The sequence below is a fragment of the Rousettus aegyptiacus genome, unplaced genomic scaffold (genome assembly GCF_014176215.1).
Source record: "Rousettus aegyptiacus isolate mRouAeg1 unplaced genomic scaffold, mRouAeg1.p scaffold_m13_p_11, whole genome shotgun sequence".
Taxonomy (NCBI): domain Eukaryota; kingdom Metazoa; phylum Chordata; class Mammalia; order Chiroptera; family Pteropodidae; genus Rousettus; species Rousettus aegyptiacus.
The window spans coordinates 64,808,843-64,827,752 of NW_023416286.1; positions in this window are offsets into that span (position 1 = coordinate 64,808,843).

Sequence of the window (18,910 nt, forward strand, 5' to 3'; positions counted from 1 at the left end):
CATTCATAGAAGAAAAGATGTAGAAAGAAAACATAGATATAATGAAGAATAAAACAGAAAAATATTATAAATATAAAGGCTTTCAAGTGCTGGAGTTAAATGATGTTTAAACATAATTATGTTGAAATCAAACACTTTTAAATCCCAAGTAGAAAACATACATTTGAAATCAAGTGTGCAGCTATGAAATAATATAGACATAGTTAATATAATCTGAAAAACAATGTATTCAATGATTCTATAAAATAAATATCTAAAATTTTAATTTTTAAAAATTATAAATTTTTTCACTATATATTTTTGGCTCCTTTGTTGAAAATTACCTGCCCATATATATCTGGGCTTATTTCTGTTCCATTGGTCTGTGTGTCTGTTTTTCTGCCAATACCATGCCGTTTTAATTATCATCACTTTGTAGTATAATTCGAAATTAGTGTGACACATTTGGCCTTATTCTTTTTTTCTCAGGATTGCTTTGACTACTCAGAGTATTTTGTAATTCCATAAAAATCTGATGATTTTTTGTTGTTGTTGTTCTTTTTCTTTAAAGAATGTCATTTGGGTTTTTATGGTGATTGCATGAAATCTGTATATTTCTTTGGGTAATATGGCCATTTTAACTATGTTGATTCTTCCAATTCATAAATAAAAAAAAAACTTTTATTTCTATTTCTTCGTCTCTTTAATTTCTTTTAATAGTGTTTTACAGTTTTCAATATATATAGGTCCTCCACGTCTTTTGTTAGGTTTATCCCTAGGTATTTTATTAGTTTTGTTGCAATTGCAAAAAAAAAAAATTTTCCTGAAATTTTATTGTTAGTATATAGAAACACAATGGAGAAAAGAAATCCTCTTCAATAAGTGGTGCTGGGAAAACCGGAAAGCTACATGTACACCAAAATTAATTCAAAATAAATAAAATAGCTAAATATATGATGTGAAACAATAAATTGCATAAAAGGAAATAGGTATTAAACTCATGAGCCTTGGTCTTAGTGAGGATTTTGTGAATTTGGCATCAAAGGCAAGAGAAGTAAAAGCAAAAATAAATAAATGCGACTATATAAAACTAAAAAGTTCCAACACAGCAAAATAAACCATCAACGATGTAAAGAGGCAGCCAATTGAATGGAAGATATTTGCAAACCATGTCTTTGATAATGGGCTAATATCCAAAATATATAAAGAACTCATACAACTCAACAACCAAAAAACGAACAATCCAATTAAAAAATGGGAAGAAGACCTGAACAGACATTTCTCCCAAGAAAACATACAAATATCCAACAAACATATGAAAGGATGCTCAAAATTGCTAGCTTTTAGAGAAATGCAAATCAAAACCACAATGAGATATCATTTCACATCTGTTAGAATGGCTATTAACAGGACAGGAAATAACAAGTGTTGAGAGGGTGTGAAGAAATAAGAACCCTCATACACTGCTAGTGGGACTGCAAATTGGTACAGCCACCATGGAAAACCATGTGGATGGTCCTCAAAAAACTAAGAATTGATCTATCACATGATCCAGCAATCCCTCTACTGGGTATTTACCCCAACTACTTAAAAACACATATTCGAAAAGATATATGCACACTGAGGTTCATAGCAGCAATATTCACAGTGGCCAGGTCATGGAAGCAAACAAAGTGATCTACAACAGATGATTGGATAAAGAAGCTGTGGTACATATATATGATAAAATATTACTCAGCTAAAAGAAGATATGAAATACTACCATTTTCAACAACATGGATGGACTGTGAGATAATAATGGTAAGCGAAATAAGCCAGACAGAAAAAAGTTCAGAATCATGTGATTTCATTAATTTGTGAAATTTTAATCTGAAAACAACAAACAAACAAGATAAACAAAAATTCAGAGATATAAACAACAATTGAATGGTTACCAGAGGGCAAGTGGGGCTTAGGATAGATAAGTGTAACGGGGGTCAAATACATGGTGACAGAGGAAATTTAACTTTGGGTAATAAACACATAATGCAATATACGGATGATGTATTATTAAATTGTGTACTTGAAACTTATATAATTTTATTAACCATAAATAGGGAGTTATTGAAATACATGCATAACTAGGAAAATTTATTAAGCAAAGTTAAGAAAAAGTACAATGTAATGAGATGTTAAAGAATCTGGTTTATTCAAGGAACAGCCAGGAGACCAATATATCTGAAAAGATTACCAAGCAGGAAAGAGGTAGGAGTAGAGAAAACTGCTTTAGGTTTTAGATTATCTCAAGGACTTTGGCTTTAATTCTGAGTAAGCCCTTGCAAGGTTTTGTGTAGGGCAGTGGCTATCAAAATTTAGGTACATCGGAAAAAACTTGGAGGGAGTATAAAAATACAAGTTTCTGAGTTTTTTCATCAGAATTTTTGACTCTGTAATTCTGCAGCCAGACCCCAGATTTTGTTACTGGACCAATGACCACACTTGGAAAATCACTGGTGTACAGGATAAATATGAAATGTTTTAAGTCAATTAATCTGGTTTACTTTTGGAATTGAACTGAAGTGGGTCGAGGGAGAAAGCAGTGGAAGCAGGCTTCTCTCTTTGCAGATTGTGGTTAAATTCATTTTCAGTTTTGCACAGCATAGTTGGTTTGGATTAGAGTGTGTGTGCTCATGTTCATGCATGTGTTTGTGATGATCTTTAAAAGACAATAGTGGCCATTTCTGGGGAATACCAATCACTACAGCAGACAAGTGTTTGCCTTCGGTACAAGATCTGAGCAGGATGTGGCTTAGAGTCTCCACCTCAGTCTCGGCCCTTAGCCTCTGAGATACCTGCTTCAGCTCATCGATTTGTCATTGGTAAAGTGGCATTCCCTAGATGTCTACATCATAAGGGAATGACGGCTTGCATGGATCTGTGGCTATTGTCTATAAAAAGAAAGTCATTGAGCTTAACTTTAGATGGGCAGGCAATATGTGATGGATCTGCAAGTTGTGGATCGTAATTGTCAGCTACCCCTGGAGCTAAGAGGAAGGAAGCTAAACAAGACTTCAGTGCCTGCTTTCAGTATGCCAGGCCAGTAAAACCTAAAGCTAGTCATATTTGAGGTCTAGGGGATGCCCATATCTCACTGTGTCTTCAGCTCTGGATGGGCAGGCGTTGATGAAGGCAATCTACCTTAACCTCTACTTTTGTTCATGGCTCAGTGAAATTTGTGACAGCTCTGGCAGACCACCAAGAGACGTCTAGCTGCCACATCTGTCAAGATTACTTGTGACCACTGACTGTGGGTACAACTTCTGTCACTTCTGCATCAATATGTCCTGAGTGATATAAATGATACTTTTCCATGCTCTTGTCTGACATTTTGATGTCCAGACAAGAATTCCAGGAGCAACCCCCAGCTCAGTAATTTGACTGAAATCACTAAGGTACTCCCCAGATCAGAAAAAGCAAGATGAAGAGGAATGCCGTGTGAGAAGTACAATGAGCTTGGACTCTTTTCTGTGAGAAGGACTTAGAGGTTTATGTATAGAGCATATTTTCTCCATTACCAGAGGCATTACTGATATCCCACTAAGAAAGCTGCTCCCATCACATGAAAACTGAGCTTTTGAAGAACAACATGGAACATTGAAAATATATATATATATATATATACACACGTATATACATATATATGTATACATATATACGTATATGTATATACATATATACGTATACATATATATATATGACTAACTTTGTAAGCCAGAGAGTCAATAAAGCTGAAAAAAAAAAGATAAAATATAGGAGAGATGATACAAGTTCTAAATTTGAACACATTAGAGTTTCTACTGAATGAGCAACCCACTGTTGTTATTTACTAAATGCTTATTGTACTATCAGCCAATGAGCTCTAACTATGTGCTTATACATTCAATTGTAATTTTATATCGAAAAACTTTATATAAAGTGTACACTCTTGCTACTGTTTTTTGCTAAGTGAGAAAGGCTGTAAGTAGACAGATGAGGCATCTTGTTTGCCCATGTATATTCCTCTGTTTTCTCTCTCAAGGAGAAAAATGCTGGACTGGAACATGGCAGCTACCAGGCTAACAAAAATTGAATTTTTTAAGAGTACTAGATACCTACATAACTGTCCATGAAGTACCAAAAATACCTATTTTGATATTCTTTTCTTTTCTTTTTTTAGTACTGGAAAGAAACAAAAAACATGTTTTGAATTTTTTTCCTTAAAATTTTTTAAAGTGAATATGCCCTGTGTCTTATAATTTCTCATCACCTCACAGTCATCAAAATGTGTTGAAACAAAGTTCTGTAATGGACTTAGTAGAAAGGAAAACAATAAGGCAGCGTTGAAATCATCACAGACCTGCCTTCCAATATGGTCTGTGCAGAAAATATTTTCAATTCTCTGCCTCACCATTCATTGTATCCACTAATGTTTATGTCCCAGCTGCCTTCTTGCCCATTGTGGAAAGTGTTGGTAGAAAAAGAAGTAGCACTGTGAGAAAACATTGATACATAAACCATGTGTTCTTCCTTGTTCATTAAAATCTTCTTTAAGTAATGATTGAAGAAAAAATAATTTGTTGTTATAAAAGGCAGCTTTAAGATAATAGGAATATATTTGCCACATGGCAATGATGTAAGAACTCAGCGTTCAGTTGATTAGGTACCACCTAGGTAGAAGAGATAAAAACATACTTAATGAACAATTGGTCTGTACTTGCCATAGATTTTTTTTTTAAACTGTTGAATTTAAGGCCAGATGAGCCATACACTTAATTCACATGTTTTTAGATGTGCGCTAAGAAACAAGAGGCATAGGAAAGAAGGGAGAAAGGGAAGGAGAGAATAAAAGAGTAATGTATCAGTAATAGTAATGTACTTAAAGGGATTTGTGAATTATTTTATTCACTGACCATCCGCCATGGCAGGAAAATGAGATGGGAGATGTTAATATGGATTTGCCTTAGATCAACTCACTACCCTGTATCTCATAGCGTGGCGTTTTTACTTTCCTGAGTGTGATTCCAGTATTTAAAGACACAGCAGAAATTACTTTGTGTATGCCCTCTAAACACAAGGTACTTCATAGTGAGCTCAGCCAAGAAGCTGCGATCTGTTTGTTGCTGGCAGAAAAACCAGGTGGGACAGATTTGTTGGTAGATGGCCCTGAATATTCTTTTTTTCAGAGAGTGCCAGTGAGTAACTTTGCTTAAAAGAAATAGCTACCTTACCAGAAGACATTAGGACCTAATTACCATGTAGATACTATGCAATTCCATATCTGGTAGCATGCAGCTACTGAAAACCCTATATTTATAAAGTTTGGGTTAAAGCTATTTATTAGTTTCAACACCCGCAACTGATACACTGAACTAGTACCAATAGATCTAATATTAAAAAATGTTAAGTAAAATATTGAGGGCAAGTTAATTCTATATAAAAATATAAACATATTTCTTAAAGGAATGTCAAAGAACCGTCACTAGGCATTCAAAGAAACAGAATGTTCCACAAAAAATACTATACACACACACACACACACACACATACACACACATATATGTATGTATGTATACACACACATATAGTGCATATCTCTTATATAGTGAATGTCTACATATCTCATCACATTGGTGGTCACATACACAATGTATATGATTTTCTTTACCTTAAAATTAAACCGTACCGAGTTTTTCTCATTTTATTGTGCAGATTTGTGTATCTGCATAGGTAGGACACTAGCTACATAGATATCTATATAGCTAAAAGTTTGGAAAGCTGATAAGATCAGGGTCTGGGGTTCAGGTGGATTTGGATTTCATTCTTTGCTCAATCACTAAATCAATAGGGATAAATCAAAAATGATATGCACCAGTATTTAGGGTTTGACAACTAATAAACATTTGATAAGTGATGGTTATCACCATAATCATTACAGTTGGTAATTATTTTGTGTCATAATTAGAATTTCAGTTTAAGAAATAAATTTCACACCTTTATAATTATTTAATTTACTAGACATATTGATTTATATCATCACATAGTATACTCACCCTATATATCAATAAAGGTTAAATAATTTGCCTAGTACACAAGACTAAGATAATAGCTAACCTTGGAAAATTACCAAGCTTTTGAATTCTTAATTCAGTGTCTTTTCACAACACAATATTTCTTTCTAGTTCATCAGGGAAAAAGAAATGGGTGAAAGAGACATGAAGAATGGATCCCATACTGGTTCTAAAATTAACTACTCTTTATTTTCTTTAAATTCTGATATTTTATGGAAAACAATTTCTAGTTCATCATGGTTCAGTTGCAATAAATAATACTTTTGCTCAGAATGTATCTAGACTACAAAATGATATGGTAGTAGTAATTTAGCCTCTGGTAGCTTGTTAGTGCTTAATTTGAAATAATTCACTTTTCTATATGTTGTTTGAAAGTACACTACTTCAGGTATTATTATGCTTAGAATATAAGCTACATATTAAAAATATCCATCATAGTGGTTAGCTTAGGAGAGGAAGGATGAGTTGTAACTGAAAAAACGCATGAAGGTAAGCTTCTGTCCAAGTGGACTTACGTGGGTATCTGGTTTATTACTGTTGGCTAAATAGTAGTTATACTTTTATGCACATTTCCATGTGCTTTATTTCACAATAAAACATTTAAAAATTAAGTGAATAACATACATATTGTATAAGACTACCTTTTAAGTGACAATCATGTGGTACATACTAATACTCAATAAACCAATGTTTTAACTGCTGGTTACTGGATGTACCTAAGTGATCATGTAATAGCAGGATTCATTTAGCTAGAAAAGCAACCAATTTAATAAAGATAATAATTCCACTTTGAAGTTGATATAAGAGACTAAAATTGGCTAAAGGGGAAGCTATTTTGGAGAAGTGAGCTGCCTTCTGAAGTTTCTTAAATTACATAAACTACCTATAGTATTTTTAGGTTGGCCCACTAAATTAGGCTAATAATTTCCAACTGCATAATCATTTTTTTGCCTAATATTTATTTACAAAATTTCGTCATTACGCTTAAAATTGACACATGTGCTAGAAATTCTGTAGTGTTTGAGGACAATGGTATAAATATGTGAGTAAAAGAAAAAAAAAATGAGTTTTCGTTACAACTACAGAATATTTTCATTCCTGGGAGAAATATTTTACCTGGCCCTTAGGAAAACACAAAAGTGTTTTTTACATTATTTGTTTTTTATTTTAAATATAACTATACAGATAGTTGCAGAGTTCATCAGAAATAGAACCCCCATTTCAACTTGCACTATGAGATATTATTGAAATGGCAGAGTTGATTTCTATACACATATAATGTCAATACAAAAATATACATCCTACCTTCCTATTTACAATAAAAGAGCAATGCATATAGATTAAAGAATACTTTTAAAACCAAGAATTGACTAAAGTGATTGAAGATGTAATCTATACTCGTATATAATCGACTTTCTTTCTTAAATTTATTTTTTCAAACCTAGTTTTATTATTCCATTCAAATATATGTAACCTGCTAAGGACTAATTCAGATTATGAATTACTTATTCACAAAACAATACAAAGCTATGACATTCCCTATCTCAGGCTCAGCATTAGAATCACCAACTACTTACTTAAAATTACACAACATCATAGCGCTAATAGCACTGTTAACTTTTTAAGATTTATGATTACTTAATTCATATTTTCCAAGGATACAATATAAACATAGATCTTTTGTGATAAATGAATTTCAGTGTAATATCTGGTTACTTAAGAGGGACAACTCACCTAAATGTGTCTTGATTTCAGAACATTTTTTTTTTTATAATGAAAGCAAATAAAAATTAAGGTCCAGTCAATAGAAAGATAAAAATGATTTTCAACTAAATATGAAAATAATATCATGCACCTCACATAATTACGATAATTTTGCTATACACACTAATTCATAAGATATTTTAGAAGAAAAAGAAAAATTGACACCAAATAGAATAATATTCATTTTTTAGAGAACATGCAGCAGATACTGAAATACGATGGTCAAATATTAAATAAACTGGTTATTGGTGTGAAGGAAGGGTTGCAGACAATGACACTTGACATCAATAGAATATTATTTGCATATGATTATCCTGAAGTACTTAAAAGCTTTTCATATACTTATTTTATAATTATTGAGATAAAAATGAATATATAGTATTTGAGGTTAGAGAGAAAAACTATTAGTAGCTCATTGTTGTGTCCCACTGGTACCAGTGGAGGTGGTGAAATTAAAGGACTATTTAGCCCCATCTCTCATTTCTTTCTTTCTTTCTAGGAGTGAGGGAGGGAGGGAGGAGGAGGGAGGGAGGGAGGGAGGGGAGGAGGAGGGTAGGAGGGAGGGAGGGCGGGATGGCGGGTAGTGATGGAGGGAGGGAGGGAGGCCGGAGGGAGGGGAGGAGGGATGGTAGGGAGGAGGGAGGGAGTGGAGGGCGGGTGCGGGGGGCAGGAGGGAGGGAGGGAGGTTAGGGGTAGGGAGGGAGGGAGGTGAGGTCAGGAGGTGATTGGAGCTGGAGAGAGAGTCGGAGAAGGAATTTCAGGGGGAGGGCAGGAAGAAGGAAGGCCTTATTAAGAAGTCTTGCTTCTTCTTCTTCTTCTTTCTTTCTTCCGTTTTTATGTCTTATTATTCTGTTCTTTCTTGTCTTCTTTCTTTCTTTTTTCTTTCTCTTCTCTTCTCTCTCTGTCTCTCTCTCTCTTCTTTCTTTCTTTCCTCTTTTTTTTCTGTCCTTTTTAAATGCTAGATAGGGGTAGAAGGCTCATTTTCCCACTATAATCAGCTGAAAACAGGGGTAAACACAAGTAGTGGTCTGACTAGCCCTGAAATACAGAACTCTGAATTCAACCTTGTTGGTGTCAAGTGGATGATAAAGTTAAGCTTAATGTTGGAGCCTGCTAACAATATGCAGGGGAGCAGAAAGTGAAGTAGTAACTAGCCCCCTGTGATGTTTCATGAAGTCTCACTGCTGTAAGGTGGTAGTGGAGGTTCAGGTCATCACAGCATTCTGACACTGCCTTGGCATGGGATTGAAGTACCATTTAGTCCCACAGGAAAATCGCCCATTCAGTCAGTCAGCACCACCCTATGGGTGAAGCTGAGCACTGCCTGCTTCTGCCAATAAAGCGGGTTAGGCTGAAGATTCACACTTGGCCCCAACAAAACCACAAATAGGGTGTAATTATTATGTTGGTGCTTGGATAAAGTAAAGTTAGTATTGCCAAAAGGTTTTCTCTTGTTAGGCCACCAGTTTCATATACTTCAGTTCAGAAGAAAAAGCTTTTTTTGGACTCTGTGTGTGTGTGTGTGTGTGTGTGTGTGTGTGTGTGTGTGTGTGTGTGTGTTGGTTCCAGGATGCCTTGTCTATGATATGTGGCAAGAAAAAGTAAAACCATGGACCTCTCACTAAGATATGTGGAAAGAAAAAATATAACCTATGTCACTCCTCAAGTCCCTAGGTCCCTAGGAACTCTACTCTCTTTTTAATTTTCTGAGTCTTCCTATTCTTATTTATTATGTTACATCCAGGACATTTTAGTTGTAAGAGGAAGAACCTAGGAAGAATGGAGCTTATCTGTTTTGTCTGGAATCCAGTGTGCATGAATTGAACTTTAATGATTCATTATTTTGAATACAATTTTCCAACTAAACGCAAATGACAAAATATTTATTTTTGAATGAGGAGTTTTGTTTTGCCTTTTTAAAATATTGTAATGTTCCACATATTTTGCAAAACTAATAAAATCTCTCAAAATTCAAAGCGTACAGTTTTGACATCTTTTCTAGCCTCGCTCAAACAGAAATATTACATGTGGAACTTAGAGAATATTAATTACGCCATTTTCTTCATTAATATTCTTGAGATCAACTCCTGCTGCGTTCTATGATTACTTTTCTGGAATTTAATATCATCTACATGAACTGATGAGACATCTACTTTAAATTTTTTGTTTTGATATTTTATGACGTGGATACATTAATTCCACAATTAAAAAGTAGTGGGCTTTATTTAAATGTTTCAAAGCTTTTCAATCAATCATAAAAATGATTAATGTGTTTTTACTGTGCTTATATTAATTTTTCTAATATTTCTTAGAATTTTATAAAATATAATTTTAAAGACAAAACAATTTCATTTCAATTTACAAACATTTTTACATAGCAATTCAACCAATTTATATATTTGCAATTTAGAAGTATGGTACATTACTTCTAACCAGGGGATTCCTAGTATTTCTGTATTCTGAAAACTTATCCAACTATTATATTTGAAAACAAGGTGTGCTCCATACATGTAACTGTATGTTTACTTATCTTTACATAGAAATTAGATTATTTTTAAAGAAAGAACAAACAACAAAAAGATGTTGAGTTTGGGTCTCACAGATGCCCTTTTTTAAATATAATAAGCCAGTTTCCCATAAGACATTAATCTGCTTATGCTCTAAAAACTTCTCAAATCTAGTGTCACATGAGGAAAACAAAAGAAGAAAATCATAAAGGAGAGGAGAAACCCTAAGTATTGGGTGTAGAGAATAAGGAAGGAAATAGTTTCTATCCTGGCTCATAGTTGGACCCAAGGTAGAATGTTTTCAAGATCTGGCTGTTATTCCTATCAAAGAATGTAGCTAGCAATAGATGTTAATAGTCGTGCCTTTTCTTGAATTATGTTGGATATTCAGCAGGGTCCCTTGTTTTTAGTGGTTAAATCACATTTTAAAAATTGTGTAGAGTATTGGAACATTATTCAACTATGCATGTGTACATGTGTGTGTGTGTGTGTGTGTGTGGTTCGGTAGTCCAAAAATACTCCAATAGGTCAAGAATACTTCATAATTTTTCACCCTGAAAGCAAGACCTAAATTTCACAGAACTCTTGACCCAGTGATGTTTACATCAGTAAGGCTCTTCCTGCTCTCCTATCTTACATATAAAGTCATGGTTTTTATTTTTATTCACATATCTGCCTTATCTTATTTGGGGTAACAAATTTTTCTAATGCTAAGTATCAAATTTTTCTCATGGACAAGTATTGTCCTATAGAAATGTAATTTATTTTCTTAAAATACCTGAATTTTCACTTAAAATTTAAAAATATGTATTTTGAATTTTGAATTTTTATCTTTTCAAAGATGAAACAATCATTAAGCAATACTTCGTGAATGTCCCATATACATGTCAAGCCTGCTCACTTTTGCTAGTCTCTTATACATTATCTTAAAAATTAATAAATGTAAGATAAATAATATTCGGTCACATATTATTTAAGTAACAAAACTAGAATTCAAATCTAGTGGTCTTTAAATATCTATTTTACATGTCATATTATATCTATCAAACAAATATACAAATCATAGAAAAGTTTAAATATATTTCCCAACTTTCGAAATTAAAGAATGTCCAACACATCTTTTAAAAAACTGCATATAAACATTTCTTTCTCTCCACATACACATACACCCTTCCACACACACTACACATATTTTCTGTATTGCGACTATCTACTTAGACTTAATCTAATCTCTCCGTCATTAATTAGGTTTAATGTATTCATATTTACTATTTGTTCTAAATACTTAAGCTTTAACCTACGTTAAATACATTTTTATAATACCTACTCTAATGCGTTCTCTATCACATACCTGTAAACTGAAGTTGCTGCTAGATTTAATTTTATTATTTATGTATATTTTAATGAAACTAGATAGTTTTTCTTTTCCTCTTGCACAATAACGTATGGCTGTAGCAAATGTGAAAGAGAACTTCAGTTAAATGTAATTTCATCCTTGACTGAGAGATGCCCTATAATAACAGTAGATATGGCAAAGAATAAATAAATTCTTAGTCTAACTGCATAACTTTACTGTGAAAGTCCATGATTTAGAGACTAATACGGTGGAGCTTATTGTGCAACTTGTGAAATTTTATGATTTATTATGCAGTTCTTTGGAGCTTATTGAGTGTCCCTATTGTCACACATTATGATTTACTAAGTAATACAGAAGAGCTTATCACATAACTCGATAGTGAAATTCTGATTTACTGTGAAATAGTTGTTCCAATCTGTTTTTACAATGGAAAGAGTTTATCTAATGTTTCCTAATTATAGACAAGACCCTTCAGACACTTCATTTTCAAAGCAAGTAATATCTCTAAGAAAGCTTTGAATACATCTTTGGAGGAAGAAAATTTCTCCTTTCAAAATGAGCATTTATTCTAATTTCTGGAAGCTTCTGAGTCTGTAAGTCGGCCCTAAGAAAACAAAAGGCCATTGCTACTTTATTTAATAATGTACCATGATAGCACATCAATTGATGATAGTTATTTTTCAAAAGACTAAAGCTCGATTTTTTTAAAAAACAATGAAGTAACTACCTTGAAAAACTTGTTTCTAATTATTTTTATAAGACTTGGATTAATTGTTTCTTCCTCTTTCACCTCTTTTCACCTAATGAAAACCTTAAGGAATAATTCTACAGTAAGCAGAATTGGAAATTTACAAATTGGTGCTAAAAGTGTGCTATGCTTTGGTAGTATGTGTGTTTGTGTGCACTGCTTTTTTTTTTTTTTTACCTTAAATACATGAGGATATATATAACATGGAATGTTATTCTGATTCATAAACTATTTTTTTTTGTTGAAGTCATTTTTATTATTCAACTCTATATAAGCTTATAAGCTGTTAATTATCTTTAATAAGAAACATGTGATTTAACCCCTACAAGAATCTATAATTTGAAGGTTTAATTTCACTTAACAGAAAAACTAAACCGTGGAAATGTAGTTTACTTCAATTAATCCATGTGTATGTATTTATGTCAAAGTCATTAAATGTAGGTGGTATCAAATTATGAAAATACGTATATGTTAGATATACTATGAAAGTCATTGATAGTTTGTGGAGTGCCCTCTTCCCCAAGTACCAAGCAAGATTCAGAGGCATGCTTTTAAACATTAACACATGTATAGGAAGACAGTATTAGAGCTTTCAGCATTAGAGGGTAAAGATAAAGGGTGAGCTCTTTGGGGAGATTTATACCTAGGAATAAAATCAGTAAAAGTAGTGACTAAACAAAATGGACAAATAAGTTATAGACCCAAAGGTAAAATCTAGAGGGTAGAGTGTCATTTTTCATCTTAAGCCTAGGATGAATTTAGTGATTTTTTCCCCCTCTGGTAGGCCTGTTCTTTTCCTGGTAGCCAATACGAAATTTGATGCAAAGCTCAAAAAATTGTTATGTAATATAGCTGATTGTCTAGAAAATAATTTTTTAAAAAATTAGAAGATAAACTCAAAACAATCAGCTCCAAAGAATAGTACTACTAACAGCTAATGAAATATCTTCCACCAAAATGCAGTCTGTAGACTAGTTACATAAGATACAGACTCTATATGTATTGGCATAGAAATTATAAAATAGGATATGTATAGGAAGAATTTAATATACAAAATGAAAATATATCTCTTAAAGAGAGAAGAAATTTAGTTTAACTTTAAGAATTTGTATATATGACACCAGAATCCTAACCAGTAAAACTGAAAGTGAACTAACTTGAAAAATAAAGACAAACAAACAAAACTTAAAATGCTTCAAAATGCATTGTGAGGTAGGGCACCGATCATGAAACAAGATGACAGAAACCGGTGTGAAATACTGACCAACAACACATCTGTGATGACTTATGAATCCCTAATGAAAATATGTTTGTGGTTATAATCCAACTATGGCCACATATATATGTATGAGTTATTTCTATTATAATATTTATCGAATCCACTTAGAATGCATATATGATTTTATCATTTTGAAATTTTACTTTTTATTTGTTGTGCCAATTAAGAAAAATTCCATTCCCATGAAGTACTTACACAGACACAGGAAAACAACACATACTAGCACACTTTCACATGTACATTCATACACAGATAATTCAAATAGAAACATTTGAAATTTGAACTTTGATAATTGAAATCCACAACTTTAGTCAACTGTCCAAGCAGGGTTAGATGGACACTATTTATTCTATTTGATTTCTCTAAGTTAATGAGAGAGAAAAGCCTGAAAGGAGCTAATATAAAGTACTCCTTATATACTCTTCATTGAGTTTGATTTCACTCTCATTTCATTCTTCTGTTTTTCATTGATTATTACAATTACCCAATCATAGACAAAACAAAATCAAAGAAAAATCGTAGGAGCATTTTGAGCCAAGGATATATATGCTACAAAGACCACACATTTTAAACCATTCTAAAATATAATTGCTTTATATTTCAGGTCTAACTAAATGGCTCAATTTACAGCATCAAATTCAGTGTGGATTTTGTCAAAGAATGCCCTATCTCAATCTCAATATACAATTCATACTTTACATACTATTTACAAATGATATCAGTCATGCAGCGCCAATTTTAGAAAAACAGGCTTCAACATAGGTTAGCTTATACTGTGTTCTTTAATAAAGCTTTCAGAAATTGCTTGTTTCATAATTTCAAATTATTGTGAATATAAAAGTAGGCTCAGTAGTAGTCTGTTTATAATGAAAATGAAGGCCTCAAGGGGAATATGTTCTCAATAGCACCCAAGTGGTTTATTGAAAATATGCCATAATTGCAATAGCAAACATAGTCAACTATACAAATACCTTCTTATCTCATTTGAAATATACACAGTGGTCTATATCACAGATTTCACAAATATATTATTGCTCTAACGTCAGAGAAACTATATAAATAGCTAACACTTTAAAATCTATTTTATGCTTGTATTGATAAATTATTCATTATTAGATGTGCATTAGAGAAATATGTCTTCATGAAAAGAAATAAGTATTCTATTCAGTAGAAATGTTCTTCACCTCAAACTACAAAAGATGTTTGGCTTCCTGTGGTAGGCTTCTTAGCGAATTTGTTGGAGTCTTTCCAAGGACAGTCAAAATAAAATTGGAAATGGCAGCATTTTAATATCTCTCTGAAGCTAAGCATTGCTGAAGTACTCAGAAATCTTCAAGTCACCAGCTCTCTTGTGGGCCTCTGTAAAGTGTTGGTAGTTAATTAGTTATTCCCTAATAATCAACTTTGGAGTGTAATGACAACTGTTTATTTTAGTAACTTAACCAAATATTGAATGAAATCTTAACCTGCATTATGGGTTAGATTTAATTTTAAATTTTTACCCAATTTTAGCAGAATGTGTAGACACAAATCATTTAAAAAATTTATTTGAATATGGATTTGAGAAGAAGGAAGTTTAACCAAAAGAATAGCCAGAAGCACATTTAAAGCTTTTTAATAAAATTATACATGTGTTACATATTATCTAAAAATCAGTAATATGTATTAATTCAATTTCTTATTTTGTTATCAAAGGCTATGGCTATATGAAACAATAAAATAACATTTTTTGAAGAAACATACATGTATCTACATTTCTGTAAAGTAATACATTCACTAATAAGACTGTTTGCTCTTTGGATCTTGCTAATCTAATTCATTTGCAAAGAAGTGTGCTGTCATATGGTGTCTTCTGATATTAGAGCATCATACATATTGTCCACAGTTAAAGCAATAGATTGACAGCATAGAAGCTGAATACGGGGAAACAGATATATCCTCAATCCTTCACCATGTGTCATGTTCAGACCTGGATTTTTTCTCATGGGCGTATATTCCACTCCAATGAAGTGTTAGCTCCTAATGGAGAGGTTTTTCTTTGTTTTGTTCACCACTTTAGCTTCATGGTCTAGATCTTTTCCTGGATATATGAATAAGTAAATATGTATACAGATAGAAGGAAGACAGATGATTCATAGATAGATAAATTGAACTAAATATTTTGGTGAATAAATAATTTATATTGTTTGGCCTTCACAACAGCCTCCCAAGTCAAATATTTCTATCCAAAAATTACAAATAAACAAACCAAAACTAAATGTTTGATTCCAGGCTAGTTACACAAAAATGTCAATCCAAGCTATAGATTATTAAGATCAAATGTAGAAATATGTTTTATTTTATTAAAATATACTTTTTATTATCATTTTTACATGGAATATGTAAATATATTCCACTTTAATAAAGTATTTACACATATGATTACAGTCAATTTGATAACCATATTTAGTCCTAGTCTATTTCATATTTATAAGCCATATAATAACTGTATAATAACTTTATGTTATAAGTACTATTTGACCATCATTTTCTATGAGAGAGAGAGAGAGTGAGAGAGAAGAATGCGAGAAAAAGATTTATTGAGCCATGGAAAAGAACATGTTCTATAAATTGTAGAGATTACAAAGCCAGGAAGTAATGAACCTGGGATCTGAGTTTACAAAATCTGTTCCAGAGCCCATGCTTTTAGTCATTATGCTTATTATGCTCTAGTAACTCCTGTGAAATAGATTTTCCAGAAGTTTTGTAGCTAATAATGCAACATTACCCTACCAATGAATAAACCAGAGACTACCAATAAATAAGCCATGATTAAAATACACACACAAAAAGAAGGATCTGGGGGGATGGGGGGATTAAAAATTATTAGATTATTTTTGAAAGAATAGTTAAAACATCCATACTGATTTTCTTTTACTTCCCCTCGGCATCAATTTACACAGAACATGCTACAATCTATTCAGAAATGTGAGAGGAAATAGCTTGTACAAAATGATTTATCCCCTTGTTTTTCTTTCCAATTAAGAGACTAAACACCGATATTTTTTTGTGAAAGTAGAATATTAAAATTACCTACCAAACAAAAAGGTGATATGGTCACAGAAATATTGGTCACCATCTCTTTCTATATACAGAAAATCATGAATAGGAGCAAACAAAGTTACTATAAATCTTTGATATGACATAAAAACATTTTTTGATTGAAGAAAATGAACTTTCAAGTTTTCATTTTGATAAAATAAAGAACAAAATTTTAAATATTCAACATTAATATTTTGTGTAGATGTAATATGGCTAAGGACACTAAACAAACAAAGTAATATAGAAGAATTGTGGCACATAATTGACTTTTTAATTTCTTACCTTTTCACTTTATCATAAATAAAGTATTTTATATATCATTGGATTTCTAGTACTTAGAATAGGGATTATGTACCTATGACACAAAGTGTTAAGTAAATGAATCCCTGCATGAGGTAATGAAGTCCAGCCATATATATCACTCATCCTTCAGCTGTTTCATTCAATATTCTTAATTTTCAGAAACTTACTTTTCATTCTCCACGCATTTCTAGGTATTGAGCAACCGTAATTCTCATAATATCTTCCTTTTTCCTCTATGATCTCTCTCTCTTTCTCTCTCTCTCTCTCTCTCTCTCTCTCTCTCGCTCTCTCTCTGAGAGCCTGCAACTTTCCTAGAGGTAACATTCTCAAGTATCTTTTGATCTGGATTTTATACATTTCATCAAACCTTCGTGAGGGTGCAAAAATTTAAAGCTCTTCTTGTTTGTGTGATTTTTGAAAATTTTAGCTTGTACTTGAAAGAACTCTTAAAACCACTTCATGGCAAATGAAGGCACATAACTAATTAAATTTTAAAAAGAGTACATTTACAAATATCATTAGTCTTGTGTTGCAAAATTATTCTACATGAAAAAAAATTATACAGGTCAGTTCTTACTGAGTCAAACATGCAGGTGACATGGGTTAAAGAGTAAGCGAATGGCAAAAAAGTCTTGGAACTTAAGGACAGGAATCGCCAAAGAGACATTTATGGCTCATGGAGCACTTTGTTAACATTGCAGAAGGTATCACCTCCTTTTCTTAAAGAGGAGTGTTTATGTTAGAGAGGTAAGGTGTCTCCCTTCCCTTTTTCAGAGGGGAGTAACAGGTATGTAAGCTTCTACATATAAGAGCTGGAATAATTTTGGAGTTCTGCTTATCTGGTACAGACTTTCCTCTCAAAAGCAGATGACATCTATTCTCAACACAATGAATAGGGACTGAGACATGAGGAATCAATACAAAGGTATTCTGTAAGTAAATAATCAGACCGGCTAGTTGGCCTCTGATCCAGAAATCTGTGTTTACTTCCTATTTATATACATGTAGATGTACATGTTTTTAAAATATGTGCTTCACTTACAGATGAATAGCTCATTTTGAGTTGAAAGCTAGTGAATTAATATTAGTCCTCTTACCAAATGGGACTCTTTATCCATGGTACATCAGAATACCAGGTCGGCCTCAATAGATTCTCATTTTTTCTTTTCTTTCTTGACAATTGTTAGATATTGGACATTCAAGAACATCCTACACACATATAGACATAAGCACACATGTACAGGCACAGTATATATACTGTTTATGTATGTATACCTACATGTATACACATGTATATGGATATGTATAACAACATACATTTATACATGTATATATATTTGTACACACACTGCACACACATATTATATAGGACAGTAAAACAGGTAAATGTGTATAGCATTGAGAATGACTCAATTTTCATAAAGAGCACACATCTGTGCAACCACTCTTTGCACAATATTATTTATACTATAGAAGCCTCTTCATGTCCCTTGTCATGTATTACCCTACAAAAGTAATCACTACTGTAACTTCATCATAGTAGAGCATTATTTCTTGTTTTTCAAGTTTATATAAATAAAATCCTATATAAGCTTTTCTGTCCAACTTCTTACGCTCCCCTGTTATTTTTAGTAGAGTATATTTCAGCTTAGTTGGTATATTCTTAAAAAATATTTTTTACACTGTATTTAGATTAGCTCTCCATCTGTTTACCTATATTTACAACAATTTATCCCCTTGGGACAGATGTCTACTTATAGTATCTAGAAAACTAACTGAAAAAATGCCAATCAGTGAAGATTGTTA